This window comes from Haliotis cracherodii, unplaced genomic scaffold (genome assembly GCF_022045235.1).
Source record: "Haliotis cracherodii isolate W230 unplaced genomic scaffold, xgHalCrac1.p SCAF_5, whole genome shotgun sequence".
Taxonomy (NCBI): domain Eukaryota; kingdom Metazoa; phylum Mollusca; class Gastropoda; order Lepetellida; family Haliotidae; genus Haliotis; species Haliotis cracherodii.
In genome coordinates this window covers 23310810-23329344 of record NW_027266308.1, presented here as the reverse complement: position 1 = coordinate 23329344, position 18535 = coordinate 23310810, and the positions used below count along the sequence as shown (strand labels likewise).

The 18535-nt window shown below is 42.7% G+C and overlaps 1 pseudogene; it reads left to right on the top strand.

Annotated features, from left to right (window-relative positions):
* LOC139443606 (salivary peroxidase/catechol oxidase-like) lies at positions 1-9813 on the top strand (annotated as a pseudogene).
* The last annotated feature ends 8722 nt before the right edge of the window (positions 9814-18535 follow it).

Genomic DNA, 18535 nt, shown 5'->3' with positions numbered 1-18535 from the left:
ATGGGGGAAAGGTTCCTTCTCCTGGTGGTTGCTCTCTTGGCAGTAAAACAGACTGCTGCAGTCCAATCCACTGCCGCTGAGGCGGCTTTGGCTGAACGACAACAAAACCTGCACTACCTACACTTAGGTGAGTATACACATATGTTCTCAAATTTAGCCCTCGTCATCAAGAAGCCATATTAAGACAAGGAGTTAACATGAATGCAAGTGAATGTTTATTTCTTGGTCAAATAAACTACCGGCTAAAAGAAAGTATACACCCAGGTTTGATGGTAGCGAGAAATGAAACAAACAAGAAATGGTCATTCAATGTCGATGTATTTGACACGAGTGTCATAGTTATGTTTCGGACGACTGTTTTCAGCCTAGTAACGTTTTGATACAGTCTGTAGTTTATGGTAAAATCCAGTTTTCAAGTGTATATTTTTTTGTCCAGCAGTTTATTTAATATTATGGTACAACAATCGTATGACGGGGACGATTATCGCAACTTTCAAATAACTGCAAAATGAAGTAAGTATCGAACGATTTCCCATATACCTCGAGAATTTGATTTAGGCACATATGGAGAAGTATTGGCAATTGTAACTGAACATTATGATACCAAATGAGTCATCTTTCCGAGGCAAGGGCGTTAACTGACTACAAATGTCCAGTTTAAACCTATGCTGAACTAGGCTGGAATTCCCGGGCTCGAACGTTGGGCCACCAGTGGTCATTACAGTTATGTCCTTTCTATGTGACAGTCCCTCCTACTGACCAGTCAGATTCCATCACCCATATCACTTGCATAAATTTTGCTTTAATCAAAATGGCGGCGCCCAGTCAAAACGATCTGATCGATAATCAAGATCTATATTGTAATAAAACGGGTCTTACTCCGCGAAGTGTATCAAAGCACTTGAGCCACTTGATTAAAAACATGAAAATATTTGCTAAATACCTGTCGACGCCGAGTTGGCGGTACACATGCTTTGCAAATCCTGCAGTCGACCGAAATCTGCACGTTGAAATTCATGTAGTTGATTACGCGACTTTACTTGGGCTATGCATAGACTCGTTAGTCCAGCCATAATGTAACTCTAGAATACCAGCCTAGTTCGGCAAGGGTTGGAACTGGACTTATATGCAGTTAACTCTGTTAACTCGCCACGGGGCGATGCATGTGAGTATTGTGACGTCCTACCAGCACCCGCAGAAGCACTGGAAGTAACTTAGTTGCTGCCATACTGCAGGTATTGACCGACTCGGAGGGACCTCAACAACAGAACAACATGCATCCTTCACCCCAACAAAGCCGAAGGCGATCCAACTTGGCCAAACATACAGAGAGAAGCTGCTGTCAGTGATGTCGCTGGACAAGTCGGCCGAATCCACACCAGTGTAAGTTGTTTTTCTTTGAGGAAATGATTAATTTGGCATAATGCAGTAACAAAATATTAATATGCTGCTGCAACAAACCCTTGAAATACCAATGACATATTGGAACGTGTGAAAGTCTGGAATCTGGAATCTGTTAATGTGATTAATCGTAGCTCTTAATTGTAAAGTGTTGAATACAAAGATCAACTTCAAAAGTGGATTCATTCTCGTGATACCCTAAGGCATTAACTTTTAACTTGATACAATAGTCAGTATTATCCAGTGATAAAGATATTAAAACCAATCTTTGATGCACTGAGGACTATCCGATATAGGTGAAAATTGTAATTTAAAACTATTGATAGTATCCTGGATATAGGCAGTTGAAAGAGTAAGGACGAGTGGTGTGCATGACATGATTGATTGGGTTTTCAGGTTACTGACGTTCCACCTTTTTAGATTTTTACAAATATCTAATTTTAAGTTACAAAAAAAGTAATCTGCACTTATGATTTATTGCACGCTTTTAAGAAAATAAATATATGACATCTCATGATCATATAAACAACTTTGATTCGTTACCTTCACACCTACAAGTACTATCAATCTTCATCCACGTTGTCAATGACAGTGTAGGCAAAACGCGATATTCTCGCGTCCATGCAGAGGAATCAAACAGAATCTCAAAGCATTTTCTATTTTCAAAATTCGACAAATTATTTATTTACTTTAAAGGATTGTTTTATATCAGATGAAAACACTGTTGTGATGCTCGAGCGTTAATATGAAAGTACTGTCAATCAACGTTGTTAGTGGCAACTGTAAAAGCTCCTTGGTGTGTAACAACACCGACATATTCCGGTCAGCGGACGGCAGCTGTAACAACATCCAGCATCCTGACTGGGGAAAGAGCTTCATCCCAATGAGGAGGTTCCTTCTGCCACAGTATGGCGATGGTGAGTTCTATACATGATTCTGTAACACTGTCGATGTGAAGATTACATTGGATAGCCAGTAAACCTAATCGAAACACACTCAAAACATTTAATGATATTGACAGTGTGTGAGTAGGGTTTTACGCCGCTTTTAGCAATATTCCAGCAATATCAAGGCGAGGGACATCGGAAAAGGGCTTCACACATTGTACCCATGTGGGGAATCGAACCCGGGTCTTCGGCGTGACGAGCGAACGCTTTAACCACAAGGATACCCCACCCCATTTCATAATATAGAAGAAATCTGCTAAAACTAGTGTATACACAAATAGCTTTAGCCACGGATCATTTGCATCATAGGGATATTATTTGAGACAATGTGGCATTATTCGGAAATATGATTGTCAGGTCATATTTAGGGCTTGTGTCTTTCTCAGGCGTATCTTCACCGCGAACTAGGGGAAGTGATGTCCGGCCTCTGGTAAGCCCACGACTCGTGAGCACTACACTGCATACTGCTGACGTCGACGCGACGTCACGGAGTGACGTCACACACATGGTCATGCAGTGGGCTCAGTTTCTGGATCACGACTTCGCAAACACTGCCATTGGACGAGGTTAGTTGAGATTATATTTCTACGTGTTTGTTTGTTTGTTGTTTTACGCCGCCTCCAGCAATATTCCAGATGTATGACTGCGGTCTGTAAATAACCGAGTCTGGACCATATAATCTAGTGATTGACATCATGAGCATCACGCAATAGGGACGCGATGACATGCATCAACCAACTAAGTGAGTCTGACCACCCGATCCCGATCGCCTCTTACAAAAAGCATATTCGCCTCCTACGGCACGCATGGGTTGCTGAAGACCTATTCTCTACCCGAATCTTCACGGGATGCGAATCTTGTTAGGCGATCGTGATGTGATAATTTGCAAACATTCAATTAAAATCTATGTTGGTGTTTCAGGCACTGATGGAGCCGCCATAGTATGTTGTGAGGAGGAGGTCCAAAGGGGTGTTCCAACTGCTGCCATCAACCTCACCAACAGGTAAACGTAGGCAGAGGGTAAAACAGACGTAAACCATGGTTGATATTTCACAAACTCGATCAATATATTGTCACACAGAAAATCAAGTTAGTTTATGGTTGTTAACAAGAATGAAAACATTTTAGAATGAAAGCAATAGAGCTTCACGAAGACATTCAGCTACACAATCCTCCACTTACCTCTCCATTCTGCCAGACATGAATGCTTCCCAATTGAGGTTCCTCCAGGAGATCGCAGGTTCAGACGCACATGTCTCAACTTTGTCCGTTCACTGCAAGTCGCTAATGAAAACTGTGGTATAGGTAAGTATAACGTTACATATATGTATTTGGGAAGTCTCATCTTATATGATATGTGTGCGACGTCCATGTATATGTGTGTGCGTGCGTGCGTGCGCGCGTGCGTGCGTACGTGCGTCCGTGCGTATAGTTGTACTTTTGTTTGTGCTTGCACTTGCCCGGACTAATGCTGGTCTTATACAGGTAGCCCACAGAGATACCATGCTGTAGTTAACATGGACACCCCACTCAGACACACAAATTACTGATGTTGCCTGTCACCCATGACTACGTTTTCATTACACCTGAATAGTCGTTGTGCGGCGAAGACCTTGTGTGTATTAAGGCGTTATGACAAGCACGAAAATCTGGTCTATACAACTGAAGAAATATGGGGAAAATTATACTTTATTACACTACACATGAGGGTAGAGCAAACTATATTTTTTAAACACACACACAATACACACTACACACACTAACACACACACACACACACACACACACACACACACACACACACACACACACACACACACACACATATAAAGTTCATAGGAGACGGTGTTAATGTTGCGGTCACTGTGGTTGGAGTAAGTTGTTGAGAAGACCCCCAAATACAAGTGGACAGTTTGGAATATATCGGTGCAATTATGTTGTCTGCAAAGTATGTGGTTATGACATTCGAGATGTGAGTATGGGAGTAGATAACTCTGATTTAAGAAATAAACGTAAAATCGTAAAATAAATCACTGCAGGGAGGATAAACCATGAGGGGCACATTTACATTTTACATATCAACATTTTGTACAGCCCCTTTAAGGATGATAAGAAAATGTACAACCTTTAAAACTATTTACCCGTATTTGAATAATAATGATTCCCTGAACAGAATCGAACCTCGTCACTGTCGGACAAGTCCATTTTATGAACAGGGGGGTTAAGTTTAGTATTTCCCTCACATTCTTACAAATTTCACGTTGATTATCTGTACCTTTTCCCCATTACCGATTGTTAAAGTTCTTCCACTTTGGGAAGCGATCGTTGGGCCCTGGCGGTTTTTTTACATCTCACTTCCCTCCAAAATATAACGTCGTTCAGTATACACGAGTTGCAAGCATATTCGAATCCCCAGAAATGAAGTAACGATAAAACAATCTCTTATCGTGAAATAAACATGCTTCGTTCTTCTTTGTTCTTTGCGACTTTTCGCGTAGCTAGCTTATATATGCTGATTTTTGTTATAAGGTGCTAAAGTCGACAATGTATTCCTTCTTCTTGTAGTTCCAGCAGAGCAGCTGAACCAACTGACGGCTTACATTGATGCGTCGCAGGTGTATGGCTCCACAGAAGAGGAGCAGCATGAACTCCGCGATACCAAGGGAGGTATGGCACATAACAACCATACAATGAGAGTGAGTGAGTGAGTTTAACGCCGCATTGGACTCTATTCCAGTCATATCACGGTGTGTCAGCTTAATTGGGGTGAAAGCACGAATTTAAGCAGGTCTCGGAAATGTACGACTTTTGTGCAAGCCACGATCAGGGTATGGTGCAGACAAACCTAGAAACATAATCGGGACGAACCGGGATTCGAAACCACAATCATAGGTTTCTGGCGTGCCCAAGGGACGCAATTTGTTACAGCGAATTGCGGCGCCTCAGACGACTCTCTGATGGTCTGGTGGTCTGGTGGTCGGGTGGTCGGGCGGTCGGGCGGTCGGGTGGTCGGGCGGTCGTGTGGTCGGGTGGTCAGAACGGGTTGCCCGGTTTGTACACTTTCTTTGTTGAAGCATTATCGAACATATTAAATGATAAGACGTTGAAAAGGCTGTGTGGGTGGCAATGTCTACACAGGTAAATAGTGGACTCGAATTCATTGAGACCATATGTGACATATCAAGGACTAATAACAGATATATTAATGCGTCTATGTCATATATATCCCATTTGAAGATTGTCAAAGGCATTCCTCTATCATGCAATGTTTGTAATTACACATGTGTTTCAGGATTGCTTAGAACATCATCTGACACCCCAGAACTGCTGCCCAGAAATTCTGTGACAGACTGTATCACGTTCACGGCACCAAACTTTTGTTTTCGGGCTGGTATGTGTAGACTTTCAGTTTTACCACACCATAAGTATCTCGTACTGTGCATATCATAAACTAATATCATCACTGGTTACATTTGCTAATGAGTGAGGCTGAAGCAGATGTCTCAATCACTCCTACACTAACAGTATTCCAGATATATCACGGCATGTCAGTTAAATGTGGGAGGAAAGCCCTAAGTAATGCAGGTCTCAGACGTTTACCACTTCGGTGAAACCTACGAGCACGGGTATGGTGCTGACAAACCTAGAAACATAATCGGGGCGAACCGGGATTAGAACCCACAATCATAGGTTTCTGGTGTGCCCAAGGGACGCAACTCGACACAGTGAATCCCTGCAGAGGTGCAGAGTTGACGAGAGAAATACAAGATGAAAATATATTAGTTCAACTGATATGATGGTAACATTATGTTCTAAGTTATGTTCGAGATACATCATCTGTTATGTTTTGACCATTCACTTATTCTCAACAAAGTAATTCTGTCACACGATTTCTTTACTTGTATATAAATCTAGAGATAAACTTTAAGAGGTATCCAAGAAAACTGATTGGACATAAGAAATATCAATTAATCAGCCATCAACCAGGCATAATTTGATGAACGATTCTCACTTAAATAAATCATACAAAAAGACTCTTTTCATTCCGACTCCAATTGTATTGAGACGTCAGAGTCTTCTACTGTCTGTGTCCAGGTGACGAGAGAGTGGACGAGCACATGTCTCTGACAAGTATGCACACCATCTGGCTGCGGGAACACAACAGAGTGGCCAGGGGGCTTGCACATATCAACCCACACTGGAATGATGAGCGGCTGTTCCAGGAAACCAGGAGGATTCTGGGAGCCATGATACAGCACATCTCCTACGCCGACTTCCTTCCCCTCGTCCTCTCACCCAAGTTTCTCACCAAGTTTGGGCTCCGTCCATCGACTGGTCCTGTTAATATTTACAATCCCAGTATTGATGCCAGTGTTCGCAATGCCTTTGCTACAGCTGCCTACCGCTTCGGCCACTCTATGATAAGATCCTTCTTTAGTCGCCGAAACAAGGGTTATAAGAGAGGACGCGACCTCAAGCTCAGGGACTCATTTGGAAACACATCCATAATTCTTTCATCCGCTGGTGATGCTGTAAATGAACTAACAAGAGGGCTGCTGGTTGATAGGGCCAATTCCGTGGACAGACACATCACCCCTGAGCTTACAGACTTCCTCTTCCCAGATGATGAAGGTAACAGTCTCGATCTGATGGCTTTAAACATTCAACGTGGCCGCGACCATGGTCTACCAGGGTACAATGCTTGGCGGAGGTGGTGTGGACTCCCAGAAGCTTAAGATTTTAAAACCAGCCCTGAAGGTCTTGTGGATCATCCTGATGATGCTGCAGCTGCTCTACAAATGCTGTACAGGTATATATGAGAAGTGAAGATAAAAAGGGTCTGATGAGATCCCGTGATAATCTAAAGAAGGGAGAGGTGCTCCTTTGTCGCGATGGGAATAATAGTATATGGTAAGGTTACGGGGTCAGGGGAGGGGTTGCATGGAGTTATGGGAAGGCACATAGATTCACCTGCTGGAGAAGAGCAGAGACAGTGATAACACATCTTAAAGTTGTACTTAGCGTAATCAATTGTTGAAAATCATGCATTTATATTATTTTTTCCCTTGTGACACTGGTTGTTGTAAACTCCGGGGGCGTGTCTGAACGCCCAGTTGGTGGAGGTCTCTTAGGGAACACATTCTCCTGTATTGTTGGCCGTCAGTTTGAACTGCTGAAAATGGGCGACAGATTCTGGTATGAGACGAATGATGATGTCGTCAGGTTTACTCCAGGTATGTAAACCCATTGTGAACATCAGATGATTTTGTTAACTAAACTAATCCTGACTTCTCCTGAAATGTAGTAACGTGTATTAGGTATTTCTTTACTTCCTTTCAGATCAGCTGACTGAGCTCCGCCACGCGTCTCTCTCCCGCGTGGTCTGCGACAACACCAACATCAGCAGAATTCAGCCTAACGCCTTCAGGAACACAGGACCAGGGTGAGTGAAGATTATTCAGTTCCTCGTCATCATACAAAGGGTTCCCCAAAATGCATCTGATGCCTTATTATTATTATTATTATTATTATGATGATGATATGATGATGATGATGATGATGATGTACAGATTGAAACAAAAATGCAGCAAAGAGTGTTCGGGTGATCCTGGCACAGTCAGGCTGGTCAGGCTCATCATCAGCTCAGGGCCCATGGCCCCTTCTACACGCAGCCCAGACAGCGAATGGGTCTTCTCCCGGGAAACGCTGCCTATTCAAACCCACCCAGAACTTTTCGGAGACTGAGAAGACACTGAAGCCTTCTGCATTACCCAGATTGTCAGAAGTTCTGTATTCCTGGTGGAGAACCCGGGTACTCTCCCAATGTCAGTCAACAGATTGGGAGGTACCGAACCTAAGGCACCGAGAACAATGGGGAGTCTGACAACTTGGTACATGGGATGTAAGCGTGACATTTCGAAAGCGAAGTTTTTCCTGAATCTTGTCAATCACATTAGTGTAAAAAGGGACAGAAAATTCAATAATATAAATTATGTATATTATAATATTTCATTGGATATATCAAAAAGGACAAGATCAGGTTTATTGGCCTGGATACGTCTGGGGCTGTATACGGGCCTATTCCAAAACAATTTGTATTGGTCATTTTCAATGACTCCCTCTACATATTCTGGGTCGTACCATAGAGGGATTATTATAAAAAAGGTGACTGGCAAACCCTTAACGTTTTGTGTTACAGGAATAAAATTACACCCTGCAGTTTCTTGCCCAAAGTTAATCTGTATCTGTGGCGGGACCGAGAGTCAGATGTGTGGTCGGCCTGGTCAGCGTGGTCAGCGTGTACCCACGGACGGATGACCCGCAAGAGGACGTGTCTGCGAGTAGGTGGAGGGTGCCTTGGGAGGTTGGGGGAGGAGAAGGTGTGTGGCTCGAGTTGTGAGTTTCACCAGTGGGGGGCCTGGGGTAGCTGTGTGCTGGGGTGCCGTCAGCGGAGACGGGTGTGCGACTGCAGTACGTGCGGCATAGTCGGTATGTGAAACTCTGAGTTGACCTGTATTTATTGATATAAACTAAGTATCTGAATCCGTGTCTTTGCATTTAATATTTAAATGAACACTAAACACACAGAGAGAAAGAGGCGAGAGAGAGAGAGAGAGAGAGAGAGAAAAGAGCGAGAGGGGAGAGAAGAGAGAAAGAAAAGAGCGAGAGGAGAGAATAGAGAGAACAAAGAGAAAAGAGAGGAAAAAGAACAAAGAAAAGGAAGAGAGAAACACGAGAGAGAAGAGAGAGAGAGAAAAGAGGGGTCGAGAGAAGAGAGAAAAGAGCGAGAGGAGAGAGAACAAAGAGAAAAGAGAGGAGAGAAGAGAGAGAAGAGAGAACAAAGAGAAAAGAGAAAGGAAGAGAAAAGAAAGAAAAGCGGAAGACAGAGACAGGAGAGAAACAAGAGAGAAGAACGAGAGAGAAGAGAGAAAAGAGGGGTCGAGAGAAGAGAGAGGGGGAGAGAGGGAGAGAGGTCGGGGTGGCGTGGAAGTAAGTGTAAGGCTGTACCCTGTACTACAGTAGTTGTAGGTAGATGGATGATGTTTTCAGATAGGTTGCAGGATCATTGACGCCGTCAGGAAAGTTGCTGTATCGATCACGTCCTCAGAGAGGTTGCTGTTCCAGGTCGTCCTCCAGAGTGTTGCTAGTTCCAGGTCGTCCTCCAGAGTGTTGCTAGTTCCAGGTCGTCCTCCAGAGTGTTGCTAGTTCCAGGTCGTCCTCCAGAGTGTTGCTATTCCAGGTCGTCCTCCAGAGTGTTGCTAGTTCCAGGTCGTCCTCCAGAGTGTTGCTATTCCAGGTCGTCCTCCAGAGTGTTGCTAGTTCCAGGTCGTGCTCCAGAGTGTTGCTAGTTCCAGGTCGTCCTCCAGAGTGTTGCTGGTTCCAGGTCGTCCTCCAGAGTGTTGCTAATTCCAGGTCGTCCTCCAGAGTGTTGCTAGTTCCAGGTCGTCCTCCAGAGTGTTGCTAGTTCCAGGTCGTCCTCCAGAGTGTTGCTATTCCAGGTCGTCCTCCAGAGTGTTGCTAGTTCCAGGTCGTCCTCCAGAGTGTTGCTATTTCTAGGTCGTCCTCCAGAGTGTTGCTAGTTCCAGGTCGTCCTCCAGAGTGTTGCTAGTTCCAGGTCGTCCTCCAGAGTGTTGCTAGTTCCAGGTCGTCCTCCAGAGTGTTGCTAGTTCCAGGTCGTCCTCCAGAGTGTTGCTAGTTCCAGGTCGTCCTCCAGAGTGTTGCTATTCCAGGTCGTCCTCCAGAGTGTTGCTATTTCTAGGTCGTCCCCCAGAGTGTTGCTAGTTCCAGGTCGTCCTCCAGAGTGTTGCTAGTTCCAGGTCGTCCTCCAGAGTGTTGCTAGTTCCAGGTCGTCCTCCAGAGTGTTGCTAATTCCAGGTCGTCCTCCAGAGTGTTGCTAGTTCCAGGTCGTCCTCCAGAGTGTTGCTAGTTCCAGGTCGTCCTCCAGAGTGTTGCTATTCCAGGTCGTCCTCCAGAGTGTTGCTAGTTCCAGGTCGTCCTCCAGAGTGTTGCTATTTCTAGGTCGTCCTCCAGAGTGTTGCTAGTTCCAGGTCGTCCTCCAGAGTGTTGCTAGTTCCAGGTCGTCCTCCAGAGTGTTGCTAGTTCCAGGTCGTCCTCCAGAGTGTTGCTAGTTCCAGGTCGTCCTCCAGAGTGTTGCTAGTTCCAGGTCGTCCTCCAGAGTGTTGCTGGATCCATAATATAGATCGGGGATCCATGTCGCGTGAGATAGGGTACTGGATCTGCGAGTCCACCAGATGGTTGTCCACGCGCAGATGATTGGCATCCATCTACACATGTTTATGTTAACTCGTCGGTATAGTGAAGCTAGATCCATGCATAAAATCCAATCTGTTTATTTCGAGTATGTATCCCTCTCCAGACGACCTGCAAGGACAACAGCTGTAACGTTTCAAGATACTTCGGACATAATGTGATATACGGACATGTGAACACACAACTAAACTGCCTTTCAAACAAAGTATACACCCTTATGTGATGATAGCTACAAATGTGGCTGCTTGTAATAGTGTTGACTCATGCCACGTTAATAGTACTAGCCCATTGAGATACCATGCCGCAGTTTAACATGAATACCCCACTCAGACTGTCCTTGTTTTAGCCCCTTAATGCGGAGTCCCAGTTAGGGTAACGACATGTAATATCTTATAACGTCTGTTGGTATGGCGCGAACAAGGATCGAACCCCCGACTGTCTGCTCTACGGGACCCTCTACCACTATGCCATGGAGACGGTCCAAGTTTCAGAAGGTTGTGGAACCCTACCTACATATGGTGGGAAACCATATGTTGCACAATCACAACCTATGTTGCCAGTCAAGGATGCAGTGAAAACACTGGATGCATTAACTTCCTGGTCAACTAAACAATGGAGGTAGTCCAAGTTATGCATAGAGATATTGCTAAAATGTAATATGGGTAAAACATAAACGACTTGTCACTTCAACTCAGCGTAAGATTTATTATTACCCATATGGGCTCAAATATGCAGTGTAATAACTTTTTGATATTTGCACAGTGTGCAATTAGTGATTCTCGAAGCTGATTGGTCAGTGGAACAAAGATCAATTTTCATTGGACAACGGAACTATTTTTTTCTCATCCCATTCATTCACAAATCCAAGCCTTTCCCTTCAGATGTTTTACGTGCTACAATCTCACTGATTCGAGATTTTTAAGACAAGACACATAGTTTCATTAACAACATGATTTCACATTATCATTTTTTTCATTTATTTCACATGATTTTCATTTTACAGTAAAAACCAAAACTACGTCCGCGGCCCCGTTTGTAAACAAACATGGCTGGCCATTTGAGACCTGTCAAAGTAAGTGACCTCGTTAAAGCGGACGGAGATTTGACTGACATGAAAAGTTATTCGTATAATTCAACCTCTGAACACATTTAATGTCTTTCTTGTCAAAACTGCATATGGCCAGATTGAAGTTCCAAGATTCAGATTGTGATGTTGTCAGAAACTGTTTCTAGGGCGCCAAGATCATCACCACCAAGTCCTGGTTTGCGTCTGTGTTAGAGGGCTTGCTGTTTGATGAATTTTTCGACCACCCGAATCCAAAAACCGGACTTTGTATAGACAGGTTTGCCTTTGTGAACGATGATGACATCGATAACTGCCAATGAAAATGAAAACACAATGAAAAAGTCTAGACTTGACAAGTTGACATGAACTTAGTTCACAAATGTATAAAGAAAAACACGAAAAATATGACTACTCCTACTTTCAACGATGGCATGAGAATAAAAACAAATTAATTCTGCAACGACATTTAGACTTTCCGAAAGACATCATAAAGATACACTATTTTGTACAATTTCGTAACGTTGTGTGAAGAAATAAGGACGTGACAATTTTTATACAATGTACGTTTTTCGTAACCGCGACGTCTGCAAAGTACGGCGCAGAGCGGTAAGCAGGCTGACTGACGTCCGCTGACAATATGACTATGAGGGTTAATGACACAGTAAAGGTGCAACTAAATATTATTTTTTGCAAATATATCATTTTGGCATGCACATCAGACAGTTCAGAATTCGAACTGTCTACTTTGAAGGAGATGAAGGGTAGCATGGACATGATTACCAGCATCTGGTTGCAAAATCGATGCACTTTGCTGAACTCGGAGGTTTTGAAATCAAAACAAAAATAATTAAAAATACAAGGAAAGGAAAACTTACCCCAGTGAGCTGATCCTGTGTCCGATATTGAACTAAATGAACTCCGTGAATGCGGGCAGCTTGGCGCCAAATATCCAGATACCGTGTTTGTCTATCAACAGGTATTCGACCATTATGAATCACATCAAAATATCAACAAACTCCCGTCATCTGACTGTGTCCATTCCGCGTTTGACAAATACTCCTGAAATCCCACATGCACATGTTTCCCATCAGTGACACTTGTCTCAAATCACACACGATGTTAATTAAACTTGTTGTCCGGATTAAACTGTAACTGGTTCTCTTGTCATTCCTGGTTTCGGCTGTCTCATATCTGGGTCAAGTCGGGTCATTCATTCCGACACTGTGACAGCAATCGTACTTTTCAAAGTTTACCTACTTTTCGTAACTTTTCTCTAACAAACAAGACTTCTGTACATTCCGTCTATGTCGTTGTTATAGGTTTTTGCATTTTTGTCAAATGACACATAAAACAATTGACAGGTTTTCTGAGTTTCCTCTTCTCAATGTGAAATGCATGTAGCCTATCTGCCGATGCACGACGGGGGCTGTCTGTCAGTGACGAGATCTTGTCAAAACAAGCTTTGATTAAAAAACCTGATGAACCTTTTTGGAAACCTGTCTTCTTTATGTCAGGTCTAAATCGGACAGAATGTTATTCTGTCTAAATCGGACAGAAATATAACTGCAATAATGTGATCTTAACAATTTTTTAACAGAACTATTTTTTTTCACGCGTAACAACACGTTAATTGAATAATGCGGTTGGAATGCGTGGACAGTATTTTTTCACACGCGAATTGATACAAAACAGCTGATTCTTGATCGGCGAAAGTTGATTTTTTTTTTCTTGAAACTTGTCTTTAATATGAATATGGGTAATAAATAGAATAACCCACTCGGTACGAGTGATTACGGAAAATATGTCACTCGTGAAATTAATGTTTCAAGTTCCTCGCTAAAGCTCGGAACTTAAAACATTAATTTCACTCGTGACATATTTTCCGTAATCACTCGTACCTCGTGGGTTATTCTATAAATATTTACCATCAACAAACAACGGCTGGGTGTAATGACGTCATGAGATGATGACACCGGCGAAATCGCACATAGCCCTTCATTAATATTAGCTTTAGCCCTTGCAGTTGTTGCTCTGTAAATATTTTTCCGCATGTGTCGCCAGAGCAATATGAACAGTTTAACTGTTGGTACCTTCTTGCCAGTGTCCTCATCAGCATGACAAACGTTTACACAACCAGGTTGCCCCCAGTTTGCGTCATATGTGCACGTGATGTTGCAGCGATATCTTCTGTTAAATAAACACCGCGTCACTGGTTGATTTATTGTAAAGAGAATGTAAAATAAAGAAGCACAATTTAATAACATAATAGTCAGTTGATAAGGTTCTGCTGCACGCATTCAGGATTTGCTGCACGCATTCAGGATCTGTTGCACGCATTCAGGATCTGTTGCACGCATTCAGGATCTGTTGCGCGCATTCAGGATCTGTTGCGCGCATTCAGGATCTGTTGCACGCATTCAGGATCTGTGGCACGCATTCAGGATCTGTAACTTATGTGAGAAGACACTGGATAAACTGGAACAGGCTTATTATATATCATAACTTCGTTGAAAGGAAATAATTTTGGGGGCTATTTTTACAAATCTTTACATGTAAATAAAAGTTTAACATGTATATACTTATAATTCTGCTATTTTGTTTTGCATCTGATATTCTATGTTCACCTACGGTTTAGACATCAATGTGACATTTTCAAGTGTCAAAGTCCACGAGATGAGTGGACATTCTCTTTTGTAAAATCGAAGATGAAGATCACGTTTTACTTGTTTGTCCGTTTTATGTTCATATAAGAAATTAATTAATTAATTAATTCTTTTTCAAGTATCCTGCTTTGTATAAATTGTACTTCAAAATGAAGACTAAAAATACTGTAACTACGTTTTTGTCAAATTCTATTTTCCAAAACTCGTAAAGTTAGACCCGGGTAGAGAATAGGTTTTCATCAACCCAAGCTAGTAAGAACGGACTAACGGGATCGAGAGGTCAGGTTCACTGGCTTGGTTGATGCAGGTCATCGTGTCCCAATTGCGTGGATCGATGCTCATGATATTAATCACTGGATGTCTGGTCCAGACTCGGTTATTTACAGACCACCGTCATATAGCTGGAATATTGCCGAGTGCGGCATTAAAAAAAAGAAGAAAAAAAAGAAAAGAAGCAATGGATGCATATCATATATAGAAGTACTCATTATAACGAGTAACACGTTGCTGAGAAGTAAACGCCTTGAGCATATGCACCAACACTACCTCTGAACTTCAATGGGAGTTCTAGTAATAACTGTTCGTCAAACTTTAATGTAAAGGAAGAGAGGGAGAGGAGAGTACACGTTAGGTCCGGTCGCCTGTCAAACACAAAGACCGGGTGGTTACATATATAAACCTCACACGGACGCAACAGAGCGTCCTAGCTATTACAAATCATTCGTAAGTATTTCTTTGACCTTCGCTTTGATGTGATACTGACGGACTGACATAACATCTCCGAATACTCTACTGACGTGGATAGTCGTTCAAAGAGTTTTGTCGTTTTATTATATGATTATGGAAATGTGCTTTCCCCTTTTTACTGATAATGTTAAAACGTACGTCTAGGAAGAGAACACAGAATATTTTATTCTAATATCTAACCTGCATTCACGTACTCAATCTCTAAAACAAACAGGCTGCCTGCCTCATGCAGATGTCCCTGTGGAAATCCGAGGGAGACTGGACCGCCTCCGTGGTCTAGTGGTAGAGCGTCCGCCCGGAGAGCGGAAGGCCCGGGGTTCGATCCCCGGTCGCGTCATACCGACAAGATGGTACTTGTTGTTACCCTGTCTAGCGCTCGGCATTAAGGGGCTAAAACAAGGACTGGTCGGCTCGGAGTCAGTATACTGTGTATGGGTGGGGTATTCATGTTAAACTGCGGCATGGTATCTCAGTGAGCTAGCACTATAAATCGACTAGTACAAGCAGGCACACACACACACACACACACACACACACACGTGCATACACGTCGCTATATAAGTTCAATAATGTTGGACGTTAAACATCATTTCACCTCACCTCACCAAGGAGACTGGGTATCCAGCATGTTTTCGCTTGTCATAGGACGCGACTGGGACTTGGCTGAATGCGCGTCATCGTTCCCCGATGTAATGAACCATTAATTTCAATCATTTACACGACATCAAAATACAGTAATCTACGTTTACAACGAACACGCTTATAACGAACTGACCGATATAACGAAGTTATTTTTTAGTCCCGGACATTTGTTATAAATATGCTATATATATGCTTGTAACGAACTACGGTTATAACGAATTAAATTTAGTGGTCCCTTTGAGTTCGTTATAACCGTAGTTTACTGTATACCTTGGTTGTTCCTAACATTATCTATTCTACTGAAGATTGTTGATGACATCCTCAGGTGAAGATATCTCGGGGAAAGGTCCAACCATGCTGGTTTGGTTATGCAGATCTTGTGACTAGTTTCGGGATGTCATGGACATCATGGAATACCTGTCATTTCTAGCAGTGCTTGCAAAATGCTTGAAAAGATCAGTCGATATACTGACTTGTAACCAGCTGAATGTTAAACTGTTCCACATTGCATTATCTTGTGATCTAAACGTGAAAAGATCGATTTGTAGACCCGAATGAAGCCGTGGGTGAAGAGCAGGCACAAACCTACTGTCAAGAAGGTGTGTGTGTGTGCGCGTGTGTGTACGCGTGTGTGTTTGCGAGCGTACGTGTGTGTGTTTGTGTCTCTCCGTCTCTCTCCCTCTGTCTCCCTCTCCCTCCGTCTCCAGCTCCATCTACCTCTCCTCTCTCTGTCTCTTTATCTACACCTCTCTCCCTCTCTCTCTCCCCTCCGTCTCTCTCTCCGTCTCTCCCTACCGCTCCCTCTCTCCCTCCCTCTCTCTCTCCCTCCGTCTCCCTCTTCATCCGTGTCCAGCTCCCTCTATCTCTCCTCTCTCTGTCTCTTTCTCTACGCCTCTCTCTCTCCCCTCCGTCTCTCTCTTTGTCTCTCTCTCTCTCCCTCTCTCTCCCTCGCTGTGTGTGTTCTCACTTGGTAATATACCAGCTATATGACGGCGGCCTGCATATAATCAAGTCAATCAGGCAACCCTGTGATTGATAATGTGAGCAACGATCCACGCCGACCACACCATCAACCCAGTCACAGAGCCTGACCACCCGATCCAACAAGTCACCCCTTATGACCACCACAAGTAGCTTGGGACCTATTCTAATCCAGAATCGAGAAGGGGTCTGTGTTTTGTACCTCATATATGCCGGGGTTCTCGTCCTGAGAAAAATAAATTTCTCTTCTGTTCTCGTGCATAAATTCAAGTTATTTCTAACGTATTTTTTGTGAAATTGCTATATTCAAATAAAGCATAGATACTGTTATTTTCCCAGGGGGGGAACATGTCGATGCACACGTTAGATATCAGCACAGTGTGCACAATATATATTTCAGGCATTCTGGGCATTTTATTGGTGTCATTGTGAACCTTCACCTTAACGGGACTACATTCGTTGCATTCTTTTCGTTTTTGTTTTCTGGTGAATAACGGCTGTATATCAACATACCCTTTAACACATGTTCATATACTTGTACTGTACTCCTGGTGGAATAACGGCTGTATATCAACATACCCTATAACACATGTGCATATACTTGTACTGTACTCCTGGTGGAATAACGGCTGTATATCAACATACCCATAACACATGTTCATATACTTGTACTGTACTCCTGGTGGAATAACGGCTGTATATCAACATACCCATAACACATGTTCATATACTTGTACTGTACTCCTGGTGGAATAACGGCTGTATATCAACATACACTATAACACATGATCATATACTTGACCTGTACTGTTGCTGGAATAACGGCTGTATATCAACATACCTTTTAACACATGTTCATATACTTGTACTGTACTCCTGGTGGAATAACGGCTGTATATCAATATATCCTATAACACATGTTCATATACTTGTACTGTACTCCCGGTGGAATAACGGCTGTATATCAACATACCCTATAACACATGTTCATATACTTGTACTGTACTTCTGGTGAATAACGGCTGTATATCAACACACCCTATAACACATGTTCATATACTTGTACTGTTCTCCTGGTGGAATAACGGCTGTATATCAACATACCCTATAAACCATGTTCATATACTTGTACTGTACTGTTGCTGAAAAAAACGGCTGTATATCAATATACACTATGACACAAGTTCTTATACTTGTACTGTACTCCTGGTGGAATAACGGCTGTATATCAACATACCCTATAACACATGTTCATATACTTGTACTGTACTCCTGGTGGAATAACGGCTGTATATCAACATACCCTATAACACATGTTCATATACTTGTACTGTTCTCCTGGTGGAATAACGGCTGTATATCGATATATCCTATAACACATGTTCATATACTTGTACTGTTCTCCTGGTGGAATAACGGCTGTATATCAACATACCCTATAACACATGTTCATATACTTGTACTGTACTGTTGCTGAAAAAAACGGCTGTATATCAATATACACTATGACACAAGTTCATATACTTGTACTGTACTCCTGGTGGAATAACGGCTGTATATCATGATACACTATAACACATGTTTATATACTAGTACTGTACTCCTGGTGGAATAACGGCTGTATATCAACATACACTATAGCACATGTTCATATACTTGTACTGTACTCCTGGTGGAATAACGGCTGTATATCAACATACACTATAGCACATGTTCATATACTAGTACTGTACTCCTGGTGGAATAACGGCTGTATATCAACATACACTATAGCACATGTTCATATACTAGTACTGTACCCCTTGTGGAATAACGGC